This window comes from Eurosta solidaginis, chromosome 2 (assembly GCF_040869045.1).
Source record: "Eurosta solidaginis isolate ZX-2024a chromosome 2, ASM4086904v1, whole genome shotgun sequence".
Taxonomy (NCBI): Eukaryota; Metazoa; Arthropoda; class Insecta; order Diptera; family Tephritidae; genus Eurosta; species Eurosta solidaginis.
The window spans coordinates 272237130-272256036 of record NC_090320.1 but is presented as its reverse complement, the minus strand read 5'-3'; the positions used below and the strand labels follow the sequence as shown (position 1 = coordinate 272256036).

The 18907-nt window shown below is 37.0% G+C and overlaps 1 protein-coding gene across 6 annotated transcripts in view; it reads right to left on the bottom strand.

Moving 5' to 3' along the window:
* The window catches only part of LOC137240994 (dnaJ protein homolog 1), a 123365-nt gene that overhangs the window by 89057 nt on the left and 15401 nt on the right, over positions 1-18907 (bottom strand). The window contains exon 1 of one of the 6 annotated variants that reach the window (XM_067768101.1): positions 8408-8634. The exons of the other annotated variants lie outside the window; for them this stretch is intronic. The gene's annotated coding sequence lies outside the window, so the exon portion shown is untranslated. Of the gene's footprint in view, positions 1-8407; positions 8635-18907 lie in introns of those variants that run through there. 6 annotated transcript variants of the gene reach the window in all.

Sequence of the window (18907 nt, the reverse complement as noted above, 5' to 3'; positions counted from 1 at the left end):
GACAGGGGCACGCCGCAGGGAGGGGTGCTATCACCTCTGCTGTGGACGCTGGTCATCAACCAACTGCTCAGGCGATTCTATGAGGGACCCGTAAAACTTACGGCTTACGCAGATGACGTAGCAACTGTCTTAAGGGGAAAGTGCCTTCCAACGATTAGTTCTTTGATGGATCGGGCGCTTAGGGATATTCATACCTGGGCATCTAATGACGGGTTGAAAGTCAATGCGGAGAAGACGGATATGATCTTGTTTACAAAGAGGTACAAGGTCCCAAATTGGACCAGGCCTAAGTTAGGAGGGGTGACCTTACAGGAGAAACCTTGCACAAAATATCTAGGAATCATCCTAGACAGTAAGATGTCATGGAAGCTCAACGTGGAGGAGGGTGAAGAAGGCCACAACGGCACTTTATCCATGTAAAAGAATGCTGGGGTGTACGTGGGGCTTATCGCCCTCTCTTTCTCATTGGGTTTTTACGGCGATTGTAAGCACTATACTATGGAGTTCTTGTTTGATGGAAAGCCACACAAAAAACAACATACCTCAAAAAATTAGAGGGGGTATGCAGACTATCGATGCTTAACATTACGGGAGCTCTGAAAACAACCCCGACGGCTACACTGTATGCAATTCTGCACATTCCACCTGTAGAGCTGGTAGCAAAGAACATAGCATTAACAACTGCAACCAGGCTCGGTGCCTCGGGGCAGCTTGAGCGCCGACCATATGGCCATAGTAGAATAGCGTCATCAATCACAAGACGAACAGACTACCTGATTCCCTATCTGCGCTTCAAGGGAGATCTTAAGGCCACAATAGAGGTAGACGGTTGGCGCAAGGGTGCGCAAATCGCGGACGAGGCGATACATGTGTACACAGATGGTTCCAAAGTAGTGGATGGAGTAGGGTCTGCCGTATACTGTGCTGATCCGGAAATAAGCAGATCCTACAGGCTGCCGGATTTCTATAGCGTTTTCCAAGCGGAAATATTAGCCGTAACCAAAGCAGTAGAAACCGTGGAAGAGAATAGCTTAAGCTGCATCCGTGTTAAACAGTCAAGCAGCAATTAAGGCAATAATCTCGCATAGCACAGCATCTAAATGCGTGTTAGAGTGTAAGCAGTCTCTGGAGAGAATCAGGACAGGGAGAAGCATACATCTATATTGGGTCCTAGGGCATATGGGAATAGATGGGAATGAAAAAGCGGATGACCTAGCTAAAAAGGGTGCATCCCTTGAAGCTTGCTCCGTAGACGTCCCAATTAGACTGGGCGAGATTAAGCGAAGGCGAGAGGTGCACATGATCGACCAAGCGGGAAAGGCGTGGGTTCAAGCGCGGGGCTGTAAAGTGTCGAAGATTATGTGTAGATCTTACAAACTTAGACTAGCAAAGTTGCTTCTATCATTAAAAAGAGAGGACTGTAGACTCATGATGGGTATTCTGACTGGACACTGCCTTCTGGCGTCACATGCCTTTAAATTAGGCTTGGTCAGTGATAGAAGATATTTGAAATACGGGTTGGAGGAGGAAACGATCGAGCACGTTCTGTGCTCGTGCCCTGCACTTGCCAGGCTAAGTCTCCAGCTATTAGGAGTGATACAGCTGTCAGATCTAGAAGCAGCAAGTGGCTTAAGTCCTAGGAAGCTTCTAGTATTTGCCAAGAGGACGGAGTTATTTTATAACATAGGTCCTGGTTTTTGATAGGGTTTTTCAGTTTGGTCGTTAAAACAAACTTCTGGTAACATTACGGACTCAATCAGTCTATGTGAAGTCCTCATGGACTGACCAGTTCAACCTAACCTAACAGTAGCGTGGTTGGAATTTATTTTATCTAAAATAACGGAGCCTACGTGAATACCCCCATCATTTTGTGAATTTAAATTTTTGAGCTATTTTTTTTGCAATTTAATTTTTCGTCATATCCAAACGGTGAATTTGAATTTGGCATTCAAAGCTCTACGAAATCTTCCGGTGAGTAGCATTGTTCACTTTGTAATGCAAATATTTAACAATAAAATTATTTTACTGCATTTTTTGTATTACTAACGTCATATATGGTGAATACGTACGTGAGTAAGTATATTTGTTTCCTTTTGCAAATTCGAGACATGTTGTTCATTCTTTTTATACCCAGCTATACTCGTAACTTTGGTTGGATAGCGGTTGGTTGTACAGGTATAAAGGTATCGAGATAGATATAGACTTCCGTATATGAAAATCATCAATATAGAAAAAAAAATTGATTAAGCCATGTCCGTCCGTCCATCTGGCCGTCCGTTAACACGATAACTTGAGATATCCTCACCAAATTTGGTATACGCTCGGTCTAGAATCTCTTCAGATGTTATCGCGACTTGCATTTCATTTTATGTTATAAAATAACTTCTTTCTCTTGACAAATACTAAAAGCATTCTACGACCTATGCCATTTGCTGCTTGTAGATCTGACAGTTTTATCACTCCTAATAGCTGGAGTCTTAGCCTGGTAAGCGCAGGGCGCAAGCACCAAACGTGCTCAATCGTTTCCTTCTCCAACACACACTTCCTAAATCTGCTATCACTGACCAAGCCTAATTTAACGTCACATGACGCCAGAGGGGAATATCTAGTCAGAATACATGTCATGAGTCTGCATTCCTCTATTGTTAATCATAGGTGTAACTTTCTTGGTCTAAGGTTGTACTATGATTTTCGAAACTTTTCAGCCCCGCGCTTGGGTCCATGCCTTTCCCGCTTCGTCGATCATGTGCAACTCTCGCCTTTTCTTGATCTCGCCCAATCTAATTGGGACATCTATGAAGCAAGCATGAAGGAATGCGCCATTTTAAGCTAGTTTATCCGCTTTTTCGTTATCATTTCATTCATTGAAAATCACTTGACAGATAAATTCATAAAAACCATTTTAACTTAATTCTTACAAAACTGGTTTGATACAGATATGATTAGTAATCATTTGGAGTGGTTTTTATTCTCGTGAGGCTCTCTTAAAAAATGTTTCTCTATGAATATATATATTTATTTACGTATGCAGCTCAGTAACTTAAAGAAGATATAAAACGCCATTAAACTAATTGAGAAAGAACATTTCAAGAGCCAAAGTAGTTTTCGCGCCAAAACGCATGACTTATAAATAGAACAGGGGCGTATGCAAGGATGTAGAGGCCATTTACCTTCGAATACGAACACTTTACCTTATAATCCATCAGGATTGGAATAGCCATAGAAATCATATAGCCAAAGTAAAGCTAACGCAGTTTCAAGAACAATTTCCAAGCTTTGTGAGGTTACGTTTTGTGAGAATTCTATCCAAAGTGGGAGACAGTGCTACACGCGCAGAGCGTTGCATTGAGGCATAAAAAAATTTCCCGCTCGAACAGACAAACCTACATGGCTAAATCATCTCAGCTTGCCTTTCATACCGCTGTACCTATTAATGGGTTTATCTTTGATCCGTTGTGTACGTGTGCTGGTTCATATTTATGACGTAAATGCTTTGAAGAGGTTTAGAAAGTATAATGGAAACAACTGTCGCCTTTACCGTCCTGATGTTGCGTTGTATTCATTTTTCCCAAAATATTTTGAATAAATCGCTTTAAACGATCCGTGATCGAAATCATAAATTGAAGTCTAGAGATTTCGATTTGACCCATGTTGATGCCGAAAAAACTTCTGAAATGGTTACTATGGACCAATGCTTATTCCGTATATAAAAATTTATTCTGATGAAATGGTCTCAAAGTCATCCCTTAATAAACCTGAAAATTTTCCAAATATAGGTTCGAAACGATACAAAAATATACCAAAAAACTTGAGGAAGGGATTATGATTTGATCCCCGAAGGGGTTGCCAGCGCAATTTATATCTTCTCCAAGCCAATGGAAGGTTCAATGTAGTCATATTAAATCATTCCCGAGATGATCGGCCATGTACCTTAATGGTGCTTTTAAACCGAACGTACTCAAGCTATATCCGGCAAAGGACCATTAACATCGATAACACTACGCAAAATCTTCGAGGAGTGTATTTATTGCTACAACAACGACAACATAAAGGAATCTTAGAAGGCGTACATTTGTGGCGACAAACAACTTCTACGTGGACTGACAATATCTCAGCATTGGTAAAAAAGTGGCCAGATTCTGTTGATTTAGCTGGTATACACCAATGCTTGGTCGTCAAACCATATAGTTCAAGATAACCTATACGGTGGTTTTTCAATCATGTTAAGGGGGGAGTATTATCTCCGATTGTAAATTCGGCCATGAATGAATAATTTTGTGACACAACGCTGTTTGTTGAGTTTTTATAATCAAATAAGAAGTCCACATCGATAAATCCGGCATTGTCTGCTTCTTGTTAAATGCCATTAAATAAATAACTGTAAGGCGCGATAACTTCCGAAGAGATTTTAGGCCGAGCTTCTCTTCCAATTTGCGTCGTGCTCCTCTTGATTTTACCCACAAATTGGTGGGACATTTCACTGAGAGCTTTTCGTGGCAGAAATACACTCGTGCTTGCCGAACACTGCCGACGGGCGAATACGAAAAAAATTTCTTCTTATTAAGAAACACTTTTCCAAATATTGATTTTTTACGAAAGTTTTGTATGCTTAATTATGTTTTCTCATCGGAAGGGGAAAGTTCGGAAAATTTCATTTAGGGACAACATTTTTGACACAAACCATTCGAAGATTTCAATACCTAATTATCGAGCAAATTCAAAAAGTGGAAATATATGGTACATGCAGGGCGTATACTTAATTTAATAAATCAATTATTCGAATAGTGAAATTCGATTAATAGACGTTCAAAAATTTAATATTGAATAATCGAGTATTCGATTAATCGAAAATTTCGAATATTTTTAAGATCCCTACTGAGCATCCCAACAGGCATCTGATTGAAGAGATCCCACATCCAATGCACTTGAGAAATTACGTGGAGTGTTTGTCAACAAATCGATCATCTCAGGAATGCGGGTTCAAATCCCACTTCCGGGAGAAAAGGCTTTGACGAAATTTAAGTTTAACTTTAAGTTTAAGCTTAGTTTATTCAGTCTATGATCACAAAATCTTACAGACTAGATACAAAAATTAATAAAATCTTTTAAAACAAAATATAAAAGCCAACAAATATTAAATATAACAGTAAACTTAAATAGAAGATAATGTCATATTAAGAAAATATTAATAGCTGACTTGAAGGTTTCTCATTACAACTGTTGAGAGTCTATTAAGTTCGGTGGGGGCGCAGAAGATTGGATCAAATTGATAGTAATTGGCCGGACTAGCAAATAAATAAGACAGGAGGAATGAGCAAAGATTTCTTAGGGGCACAATAAATAGTATGTTATCAAGAAGAGCTGAACAGTGCGAAGAGCCTGCAGTGAGGTCGTAGACAAACATGACCAGCTGCACCGTTTTCCTTGTTTCAATTGATTGCAAATTGATAAGTATGCAACGAGAGGAATAAGATGGCAACGGATCATCAAAATTTAAAGAGCATAAGGCAAAGTGAACAAACTTCCTATGAACCGAATGACTGCTACAGATAAGGTTCCAAATAATGGAAGCATATTCTAAATTAGAGCGCACCAAAGAGATGTATAGGGCTTTCCTGGTATAAGGATCTCTAAAATCTTTTACATATCTGCGAAAGAAAACTAGATTTCTGTAGGCCTTTGGCAGGAAATAAGTAGCAGATATAGTTTTGAAGGTGAAGTTGGAATCAAACACAACGCCTAGGTCAACATATTCGGTGACTGACATAGGATGAGGAATCGGAGTGGGATAATTTCGAGAATGAGACAATATATAATCGAAACAACTCTCGCCTTGTCCTGTCGATATCGAGTTGTAGACATTTTTCCCCAAAGATTCCATAAATTTAAAAATTAAAATTGCTTTAATATATGTTTTAGTACATTAAGCAATAAGGTTACTTCCGCTAAAATATTTTACCCTCAGCATAGCAAATGTTTCATTCCCGCCCCCTCTCCTGTCGATGTCACAGCTACGCTACTGTATGTATGAAATACATATATGAAGATCTACATAAAAAATTTGCATGCTTAAAACTAAAGCCGTAATTGAATAAATTGAATCATTGAAGGAAATGTGAGACAATGCTACAAACGTGATGTGAGCGCCCATCATAAAATATGCAAGAATATTGTGCATATTAGAGGTGTTACGGAAGTAAGTTTACCGTAATCGAAATCGGAAGTCGAAGAATCGTGCAACTATCTAACTAAATATAAGGAAGATGTTGAGTAAAATAATATGGGGTTCAAGGGGTTGATAAGCGCAATACAAAACTTTATATCTTCAGAGCTTCCACAGCCCAATTGTCAACCTCATCTAAACGAGAGGAATCCGGTTACAAATTGGAATGTATTATACACATATTTAGCAGGTGGTGCTCTGGCGATCCTAAGATCCTTATGGAATGTGGTCATGTAATCGTTTCCTATATGGGTCGGGCTATTATCTTAATGGTGCTTTGTTACCGAAACCTACCGGATCTATATCCGCCAAAGGACCATCAAAATCGATAGCATTTCCCAAAACTTTTATTTATACGGAAAATTGATTTTTCTTTATCTACATATTTGGTAGATACTATGTCGACAGCTGGATTTTGTTGACATATTCGACGTCATTTCCGAGCATAAAAGGCTGTGACTAAAAAGGAAAAAGGATAAATTTAAATATCTATCTATAAATAAATTAATTCGTTTATCAAACCATCATTTTCGTCGAGGGAATAATAACTTTTTTATACTTCAATGTAAAAGCAAACAGCTGATAGATTAACTAGAGTCTAACTCTACAAGATTGGCCGTTAAAGCTTAGCTTAAACTTCTGCTAAAGATGACTAAAAAGCTGCATAATAATTTTGAGCGTCGTTTAACTAATAAATTGAGTTGTACTTGTACTGAAAAAACGATAGAATGTGAAGTTATATTCACTTCATGCAATTATCAGAAGTATTCTCCACTGAGGAACTTTGGGTGTACCTGCGATTGAAAACAAACGAAATCGAAATCGTAAACAAAAAGTCTTATCTTTCGGAAGTTCCGTTTTTCAGAATCAGATTCGAAGCTTCGTTACGTCCCTACTACACATATACATAGATACTTAAGTACATATATAGAATGCTGCATAATGACCTTTAAAAACTGTCTCTAGAGCCAAAAATTATGTTTCACTTAGATTTCACTTAAAATTAACAAGTTTTGCCGAAATAATCTCGCTGTACAACGCATTCAATGGCCTCTTATTGCTGAAAATGCGCCGCCAAACCACGTCACATGACACACTTTGTGGGGAAGCTTTAATTCTGGCTAAGAAATAAGAAAGCAGTGGCACTCGTCGAAGTACTGAGCTGTGAAGAGTTGCTATAAGAAATATAGGCGCACGAGTGCATCTCTATGGCCGCGATAGTCATCGGCACTACGTTTTTTTTATGTTTGTCCTATAGCTGGCCATTTGTCACTTCAACTGAAGGATGTATTATAAATTTTCGCTCCAAAGGGCTCGATAATCTTTTGAGTTTTGTCTGATTTGCCAAGCACACACTTGACGACAGCTTTCCAGCATCAGCAAAGTGATCACAGTTTGGAATTGCTTTTTCCATTTTTCTCGTTTATGTTTGTCTACAAGCTGCCTGATCTACGCATTCAGCTCCATTATTTGGAGGAGTTGCGGGTTTTGCCTTCCCACAAGAACAGGGTTTATTTCAGGTGTTTTGTCAGCTGGTATGAAGTGTGCCGAAGCTGAATTGACGTTCTTGCGAAAACCTCTTTTTATCAGTGCTTAAGGATACACAATTTGCCCATTAAACTTTTCTTCTGACCTTTCCGTTAAACGCTGGATTCCAAACACACGGAACCTAAATCGTAATCAAAAGTCTTCTTCAGTCGGAAGCTTCGAAGTATCGAAATCGAAGCTCTGCTACATCCCTAAACTATACTTCAAGCGGCTACAATAGTAAGGTCATATTTTTTTAGGAAGGTCGTATGTTCGAACAATGTGTTTAGAAAGAACAGGGCTTCCTTTGAAGTTTTCGGCATCGGGAAAAAGAAAATAGTGGCACGCTTTCTGCAACTAGAAAAAAATTACACAGAAATACGTACATATCTATACATATTTTTCGCTTCCCAGCTATTGACCTAACCCGAACAGTCAAATTGAGAAAAACTCTTTAAAAACCAACCCAAAGCTTGCAATATCACTACTAGCCTATCCGCCAAAACGATCAAACCTTACACACAAACTTACAAATTAAAAAGGCAATAGCAAAGCAACATATGTATGTAAATAGGTGACCTTCCAACACTTAAGTTATTTCCGCAAATAAAAAAATTTTGTTTCATGAAATCATAAAATTTAGCCTCATAAACTCACTTGGAAATTTTTTAAAACCGAAATTTATTCGAACAATTTCACTTGTTTCTTATATTTTATGAGACACTCATAATTTATTTAGTCTATTTATGGCTCTTCTTTTTCTTCTTCTTCTTCACAACGAAATTTGCAAAATCAATGTCCAATATGTAGGCGTCTCACACGCACTTTTTTAGCACCAACACCTACACCCCCATATGTGCTCAATTCTCACGATTAGCTCTCATTCGTTTGTAATTTATGTACATATCTCTTTGAATTCTTTAGCAAACAAAATTTTAATTTTCCCACAAGCTTGTGAATGACGAGCTTTACAAGTTCACGCCGAGGTAACCCTTTGACAGTCGATTTGGTCTGTGAAATCACCTCTTAGCCCCACAAGTGCCTACACAACGACGCTAAAGATCAACATTTAAACTGATTAACGATCTCATTCTCATGTGCAAGTACTACTCAATAAAAGTATGTACATTGGGGTGGGTCGATTTGTATGGACGAAAGTTAACCGATATCGCGTCATCGATTTTTCGATAGCATTTGGGCTCAGAAAAAAAATGTTCCACTACGCATTTTTTTTACTTCTTTCGACTTTGATTTTTAAGGTTTTTTTCATCACCAACTTACTAAAAAAATGTTCATATGTATACCCTGTCCGACCCAAAAATGTTGGATAAAAACGTTGGCGATAAGTTTAAGTTAAGATAGTTTTTTTTGGGTCGGACAGGGTATACATGACAATTTTACAATCAAATGAAATTTTTTTTTTAATTTTGCAGGCTCCAGTATTATTTTTTTGGGTATGCGTCGTGGAACTTTTTTTCCTGAACCCAAATCCTATCGAAAAATCGATGGCGCGATATAGCTTAATAAATCGACCCAGTCTACATGAAAATTTTACAATCAAATGAAAATTTTTTAGTAGGTTATGATAAAAACCTTAAAAATCAAAGTCGAAAAAAAGTCAAAAAAATTAAATTGCGCAGGCTCGAAAATTATTTTTTTGGGTATGCGTAGTGGAACTTTTTTATCCTATCGAAAAATCGATATCGGTTAATAAACCGACTCAGTCTAATGTACATATGTATGCTCACTTTTGGATTTCACAAACATACAGGCTCTCACATTTAAATGTAAATAATTTTGAGAGAACTTTTGACGTAGAATACATCTTCATAATCATCATTAACCGGCTTCGAAATTTTCGTCGCTGCGTAGCAATTTACCCCATTTATCCCTCTTTCGCGATAACTGACGCCAATTGCGAGCACCCAGGAGATTAAGTCTTCCTCTACCTGTCGCTCCCGAGTCATTTCTTATTAACATTAAAACATGTTCTATCTTCATTTTATAATCTATAATACATAAACATACATATCTATTAGACTTTACATTTATTTTACTTAGCTGATAAGTTTTTCTCTGTAGCTGAGCTGGTTTAGATCTCGAGGCTTAACAAACCCCTAGAAAAATTGAGAGAATAGATGAGTTCCAATGAGATATCAGGCTCTGATCACGCGCAGATTTGGCAGATCTCAACTTATGTGTACGCATAAAAGGGTACCTGTTATTTGAAAACTTATTTCCCGAAATTTTTTTTTTTTTTGAAATTTGAAAACAAATTATCAAATTAATAAATAATATGATTAGTTCTTCTAACTATGCCACAAATACGGTATTTTTTCTGTATAAAACTATAACATCGGCAGTGATTTGGCAAACATGTCTGTCATGTAAAGTTTCTCAGTGAAAACTGACCTACCTTGCAGATGTCGTTCGGAGTCGGCTAAAAAATGTAGGTCCCGTCCCACCAATTTGTAGGAAAAATTTACAATAAAAAAGAGCACGACGCAAATCGGAGGAGAAGCTCGGCCTAAATTCTCTTCGAAATTATTATTATTTATTTTTTGCTTCCCACAAATTTTGTGAGGTGGAATTCGAAGTTCGAAACAGATATTTTCCGTAAAATTCACATTTCGTTGCACAGAAGCACCCACACTTACGCAGAGATGTGTTCTGTGCAGAAAAGCCTGTTGATTGGACGCCGATTTTGGAACGGCTAAGCGGTTTCATTGTTTTTTCTGGATATATTTTGAAGGAAGCAAAACTTTTAATTTTAGCTACAGATTACTAATAACGAAGTCAAACGCGCCAATTTTCCCTTCAAAACCATTTAACAGAGTGTATTTAATGGAATTTTATTAAATACGTTTTTTGGTTTGTTTAATTTGTGATTGTGTATGTGTAGCTCATTGCTATGAATTGCAATTTTCTATGAAAAATTTGGTAATTTCATTTATTTTGACTTAGAAAGTTTATGGTTTTTCTAGCATGGTTTAAAATGATGATGATGATGTACATATTTCACGGCCAAACCAAATATGTATGGGGTGTCGAGTGGGAAAATTTTGATACATATATATCTGAACCTAGTGCATATGTCTGTAAGTGCTAACAAGTTAAGGGCCAATTAATAGTGACTTATCCATAAACAGATAAAACAGCTGACCGAACCAACCTTATGGAAATCAATGTAATCGATTAATGGAGCCATACCATAACACATAGCCCACCAATTGGTTTTTTGTTTTTCGCCATATCCATAACCTAAAAATATTTGAGTTGGAGAATTTATTAACCCTTCTTTTTTTTTTTGATACGTTTTGACTAAGAGGTTTATTTTTTGTGGTATATGCATATATGTAATACTCCTATATTGCTACAAAAGGCTAGGTACATTCCCAAACATCAGAGTGCCGATATATTGTTTTTTAAACGTTTTTGTTTTTGTATTCAATGATCGGATGTACCTAAATTTATTTTTTTCTTGTCACACTTATGCTGCTACAATCACAAAAATTTTATAGGCTGTTTTGTTTTAATTTCGAATTCAAAACACATTGCGAGCATTTTCTATTAGCAATATAGGAGTATTACATATATGGGTAAATGTTTGTAATTTTTTGCGTTTTCTTCAATTTTTTGAAATTTTCACGATTTTGAGATTAAGGCACCAATTACTGATGCCAATTTGATATAGATAAGTAAAAATATGGTTACGACTATGGCGTTAGGGTTAAGGAAGTTTATAATTTTTTAATAATTTGGGAAAAATTTAAACAACGTGACATCAGGACGGCCAAGGCGACAGCTGTTTCGATTATACCTCGTAAATCTCTTCAAAGCCTTTTCTCCCGTAAGTGGGAGTCGAACCCGCACTCCTACGGTAGTTAAAATGGTTACAAACGCATTCAGCTACGTCATGCCTTAGTTGTTGTAAAGTGTTTCCCAATTGCCTTCTTTCGCATATATTATCTTCTACACATCCCATACTTCGTATGTAGTTATATGTTGAAGTTATGCATGTTTGTAAGGCGGTTTCATAGAATCTTGGTATTTATTGCTGTTTTTGTTCTATTTATAGAACTACAACGAATTAACCAAATGTTGTCTCTTTATATGAATTAATCGGGGATTGCCCGTATTGCTTTAATTGTATGAACATTTATTTCAAGCAATTTTTAATTTTTTTATAATTTATTTAATAATTTGGGAAAAATTTAACCAACGTGACATCAGAACGGACAAGGCGACAGCTGTTTCGATTATATCTTGTAAATCCCTTCAAAGCCTTTTCTCCCGGGAGTAGGATTTGAACCCGCACTCCTACGATGGTTGAAGTGTTACAAACAATTGCTAAGGTTTACAATGCACGAAAGTTATCCAGATAAATACCAGGATCACAGCGGTGTTTTTGCATTTGCATGTTAAATTTCTATCGGGATCTGAATTAGTGTTCATTGGAACTCCGTTAACATGTTTAATAACAAATACTCTACGGCTAAGTTTAGCATACATATCTTTGCCACAGTCCACAGCCAGCCTAAAAGTACCGAGATCATACTCATTTGCGTTGGCCACAGATATGTATACGTATGTAAATATATACAATACAAGTTTCTAAGAGTGATCGCCAAACTGAAAACGAAAAAAGTTCACTGCCGATAGCGAATGATACAATTATGTGTCATAATTTAAAAATAAGTAAATACTACAAATACCTACGTACATACCAAAAAATAAATATACATACATATATCTTTGGAGAGAGTTTAGCTTTTATTAAAAATTTAAATTTGAAATCAGAGAGCAAAACATTAGTAAAAGTTTTCAACAAAAATATTTATAACTAAAACTATCTTTAATTATTAAAACTTCCCTAGAAAGAATCATCGAACCACTTCCCTTTTAATACAAATGTTTAAGAAAAATTCACATTTTATGTTTATAAATAATGAAGTTTGTAAGTCACTCAATTGTTGATCGTGTAAATTGAGCTGATTGGTTATTTTGATTCTCTTCTTGCTTACCATGTACACTACACACTAAATAAGTTTCCCCCTGACAATAGCCCTCACAGTTGTTGGAGTGCAATAATCTTTCTGATTTTTATACTCAGCTGAGCAGAGCTCACAGAGTATATTAACTTTGTTTGCATAACGGTACCCCGTAACGGCATAAACTAATCGAGATAGATATAGACTTGTATATATCAAAATGATCTGAGCGAAAAAAGAAATTCATTTAGCCATGTCCGTCCGTAAACACGATAACTTGAGTAAATTTTGAGGTATGTCGATGAAATTTGGTACGTAGGTTCCTGGGTACTCATCTCATATCGCTATTTAAAATGAACGATATGGGACTGTAACCACGCCCACTTTTTCGATATTGAAAATTTCGAAAAACCAAAAAAGTGCGATAATTCATTACCAAAGACGGATAAAGCGATGAAACTTGGTAGGTGGGTTGATCTTATGACGCAGAATAGAAAATTAGTAAAATTTTGGACAATGGGCGTGGCACCACCCACTTTTAAAAGAAGGTAATTTAAAAGTTTTGCAAGCTGTAATTTGGCAGTCGTTGAGGATATGACGATGAAATTTTGCAGGAACGTTACTCCTATTAAGTACTGTATCTGTTCAGAATAAAAATTAGCAACATCGGATGACGAACACACCCACTTTTTAAAAAAAATTTTAAAAGTCAAATTTTAACAAAAAATTTAATATCTTAACAGTATATAAATAAATTATGTCAACATTCAACTCCAGTAATGATATGGTGCAACAAAATACAAAAATAAAAGAAAATTTCAAAATGGGCGTGGGGCTCCCCCTTTTTCATTTAATTTGTGTAGAATACTTTTAATACCATAAGTCGAACAAAAATTTACCAATCCTTGTGAAATTTGGTAAGGGCATAGCTTCTATGACGATAACTTCTTTCTGTGAAAACGGGCGAAATCGGTTGAAGCCACTACCAGTTTTTATACACAGTCGACCGTCTGTCCTTCCGCTCTGTCGTTAACACGATAACTTGAGCAAAAATCGATATATCTTTACTAAACTTAATTCACGTACTTATCTGAACTCACTTTATCTTCGTATTAAAAATGGGCGAAATCCGACCACGCCCACTTTTTCGATATCGAAAATTTCGAAAAATGAAAAAAAAGCCATAATTCTATACCAAATACGAAAAAAGGGATGAAACATGGTAATTGGATTGTTGTTTTTTACGCAAAATATAACTTTAGAAAAAACTTTGTTAAATGGTTGTGACACCTTCCATATTAAGTAGAAGAAAATGAAAAAGTTCTTCAGGGCGAAATCAAAAGCCCTTGGAATCATGGCAGGAATACTGTTCGTGGTATTACATATATAAATAAATTAGTGGTACCCGACATATGATGTTCTGGGTCACCCTGGTCCACATTTTGGGCGACATCTCGAAAACGCCTTCACATATACAACCAAGGGCCACTCCCTGTTAAACCCCTCATTAATACCTTTAATTTGATACCCATATCCGTACAAAACACATTATAGTGTCACCCCTGGTCCACCTTTATGGCGATATCTCAAAAAGGCACCCATCTATAGAACTAAGGCCCCCTCCCTTTTAAAATACTCTTTAATACCTTTTCATTTATACCCATGTCATATAAACACATTCCAGGATTACCCTAGGTTCATTTTCCTACATGGTGATTTTTCCTTATTTGACAGGGGATGAAGGAAAATCGTTCCAAAAAACGCCACCCTTGGTCTACAATTTCGCACTCTTATCGGACTCATAATTAAGAGCGCTTCGAAAATATTTCAGGGGTGAGTTAAAAAAAACGATAAAGAAATGCGTTCAAATTTAAACAAATTTTCATATTTAAAAAAATATTCAAATAAAACGAATTGATAGCTGAAGAAAGATAGCAAATGCTAGTTGCTCCACTTTTTAGTATTACCATTTGTATGTACCCATGAAAAAGACAATTTTGTCTCCAAAGCTCTCAGCTGAGTATGTAATGTTCGGTTACACCCGAACTTAGCCTACCTTACTTGTTTAAAATGGGCGTGGCACCGCCCACTTGTGATAAAACCAATTTTACAAATATTATTAATCATAAATCAAAAATCGTGAAGCCTATCGTAACCAAATTCGTCAGAGAGGATGTCTTTACTATAAGGAATGCTTTGAAGAAAAATTAACGAAATCGGTTAAGGACCAAGTCCACTTTTATATAAAAGATTTTTAGAAGGGTCGTGGACAAATGAAATAAACTATATCTTTGCAAAAAGGAGCTTTATATCAATGGTATTTCATTTCCCAAGTGGATTTATAACAATAAATAGGAAAATATTCAAATTTCAAAAAATGGGCGTGGCACCGTCCCTTTTATGACTAAGCAATTTTCTATGTTTCGGGAGCGATAGCTCGAAGAAAAATTAGTTCAGAATAGAACCATATGTATATGTACTATTGCGCAGCCTTGTAACATTATTAAGCACACAAAACAAACAACAAGAGCATTTCAATTGTACAACTGGGTATGCAATGTTCAGTTTCACCCGAACTTAGACTTCCTTACTTGTTTTTAAATGCTTTTGTTGTATTTTTTAGTGGTTTTTCATCTACTTTGTTCATTTATTTGTTCAACATACGGGGAAGCGATAATCTGAGCGAACCTCATAGTAGGGAAAATTCTTGACTTCGACATTCTGCTTTTTGGTAGAACTGGTACCGTTCTAAACATCAGTAACAGGTTTGCCGTTAAATCAAAATCAGAAAAGTTGTATGTTTCACCCCCAAAATGGATTAAGCGCTATACCTGGGTCAGTTCGGTTCAATGCGATGCTGGGCGATGTCGGGCGAACTTAGCTTAAGATGGTCAAAACAGCCCTGGGTGATACCAACTTTGACGGAATTCGCTTTTGACAGTTCGGTTTTCCTTCTAGTTAATTGTGTTCGAATGGGATATGTAGCATACGCCTGAAGAAGCGTTTGGAAATTTGTCTTGCCACTCAGAAAGCGGGTTAAGGGGATTAGAATATTCCTACGTAAAGCATGCCCGTTCTTAGAGAAGACTTTAATCCAAGAGCTCGAGGGATAAAAAAGAAACAGTTTCCGCCGCAATCTGATTACTACCAGGTACTGTAACCGGAACATACTAGATTATAACGGACAAAAGACTGCTTATATATATCGACAACGCTCCTTACGGGAGCATTTTTGTGGTAAATCTCTGAGTTACAGAAATACATCCCAAGTCCATTTCTTAACATGAACACTCGAATGACATGGAACCATCCACTCTATAGTAAGATGAACTGCAAGTTCTTTATATATAAATTGACTGCCAGCGAACCACTCAAGGAGGAGCTCTAGCGTATTACCTCTGAATAACGATAGTTAATGTAGTCAGGAAAGTTCTTTGATGGCAAAAAACGAAGGTAGTCGTATACGCTGGCGACTCAGACAGATCACTAGAAATATCCTAAAATTAAGGTAATGCATAGAAATATTCGTGGCGTGGACCGCAAAACGGACCAGCGATGAGTCTCGTTTTCTGCTTTAGAATCACAACGAATGCCACCTTAATTTCCTAAACTGACAGCACAATGATCAATTTCTCCGTTGCCGGAAAAGGAAGGATATGTTCCAGAATTGTTAGATGATATTATTATTATTATGACTTTCATAAGAATTAAATGAGAGAGAACTTGGAAAATGAACTTAGACAAAGGACAATGGTTCTTAAAAGGGCTATGGTTATGCAGTCGAGACAGTCTTATCGGCGTTCCTACTTATTTCATTTTTTCAGCAGAGATCTATGCTGGAGAAGGCGTGATTAGTCTGCTAGAGGATAGTGAATTTCAGGCAATCTGCATCTTGGGCATTATAATCAAAACTGTTGCAATGTGATGTTGTGCAGCAGAAACGAACTAGAGAGGCGAACTGCTCATTACAAAATTTAAGAACGATTCGCTAGGACAACGGTCAACTTGTGGGCCAGTCGGGACGATTGCGAAATCTCAAGATCCCTAATCCATGTCGAACTAAAAAAATGCAGTAAGAATACTTGCTTGTGTCCTGTTGTTATTGTATTAATGATGAAGACACTCCCCGAAGGCTTTGGGGAGAGTTATCGATGTTGTTGGTCCTTTGCCGCATATAGATCCGGTACGTTCCGGTAACAAAGCACCATCAAGACACTAGCCTGACATTCTCTAGAACGATTAATATGACCACATTAAACCTTCTAGGATAATGCGCCCACCCCGTGAGGAGCATGGGGTCGCTTGTGTTCTCACTGGTCACTGCGCTATCTCACTGGATAAACTTGATGGTATTTACGAACAAACTTTTGTAGAAACTGTCAGGATGAGGAGTGAAAATAGTTGATTTATCACTCTTTTTTTCCGCTTGAGCAAAGGTGTGCTCGTGTCCTCCTACAACGGCCACAGAGAGCATCACATTACAACGATATAAATGTCCACGAATGGAAGCACCGGCTTTAGCACAAACAAAAACGTTCACCGAGAAATCCAACGGATGATAACCTTTGTCAACAATGCAATTGGGGGAGGCAGTTGAGAAGTAAAGACCCCTTTTGGCAAAACAATAATCAAGTTCTACAAGTCACTTATCGCACTCATTCTGCTATATGTTGAAGAAGCATGGACGCTGGCATCATCACCGAAGGAGCTTTAATGATGAGCTGTGTGACCTTAATGCTGGCATCAAACTAATCTAGCGAAAACACAGCAGGCATGCGGGCTGGGACGTATTTTTCGAATGAAAGAAGATGCTCCGGCCCAGAGGTATACTTATCGGATCGCGCCTGTGGAAGCCAAGGAAGAGGGAAGTCTCAATTAACAATAGCTTATCTTCCAATTCCATAAATGTTACATAAGTAACATTGTTCTGGAGCGGCTACGACAACAATCCGACTATTTGATCAACTCTATAATTCGCGTATACCCTTTTGTAAATCCAAATTTTGTAAGTTATTCATATGACTTTGGTTTTATAGCGTTTTAGCAAATCTTAAATTTGTTATCGTTTTTCGGTTGGTTAAGTGTTGTTGTTTTACTGTTGTATTTACACTCATATTTCATTGAATATTAAGAAATAAAAATTACACACAACACATCGCCGGCCAATCAAAGTCGAATAATTTGTTTGGCATGGGTTGGTAATGGGTTTGACGCCGATTTCAAGGTCCCTCAAGTTAACATACATATTATATATATATGTATGTTTGTATGCGCGCTATATGAGAAAACAATTGAACAGACAAACAGCTGCTCTGTATCAAAAGTTTACGTATAAGTACGCAAACCAAAAATGGCCCCCCATAAAATTGACCGTCGCACGAAAATTAAAATTTTCGGTAATACTATAGAACAGCAGCATGACACTCAACACGTTTGGGCCGCACAGAACTCTGAAAACGGAAGCCAAAAATTGTGGGTGTATCAAAAGATATTCACGAAAAACCGAAAAATTATCCCGGACCGCTCCGAAACCGGGGTCGGTATCCAGAGTATTTTTACGCAGAACATCTTTCCGCACTGGTGGCCTTCGGACGCGCTTATAAAAAATTACCCTGGGTTGGTCTAACACCGGTTTGGAGATCAAATTATATCCGCGCAAAACACTTTTCTTCACAATTTTTTTTTTTTGTTGGTACAACAAAATGATCAAAATTAATATGACCATATTGAACCTTCTACCCTGCAAACATCCACTACCGAAACTACCAATACAACATAAAAATTTCTAACTTACTAACACCAATGAAAAGAAAGTAAATAAGCATTTGGTAAACTTTTAGTAGCCATCCATTATAATTACCAATTTACAATTGAGGTAGTTTTCAGTAATTTTTAGGAATCTGCCAGTATTTTACTGGATTTTTCTTCAATTTATACTGTGAGCTGTGAATAAGAAGTTTTAGGTAAAGTTTCGGTACCTTTCCATAATAAAGACGACAAAAAAAACGTATCACAAACTCGGTATTTTTCAAATATTTTACAAGTAAAATACTTGAAATTTACAAGAATATTTGGAAACATATATTACATAGTAGTAGGCTATGTGAAAAACGATCAATTTGTCTTTCATAAATTTTCATTCACTTGCGAAGAATGTTCTTCATTT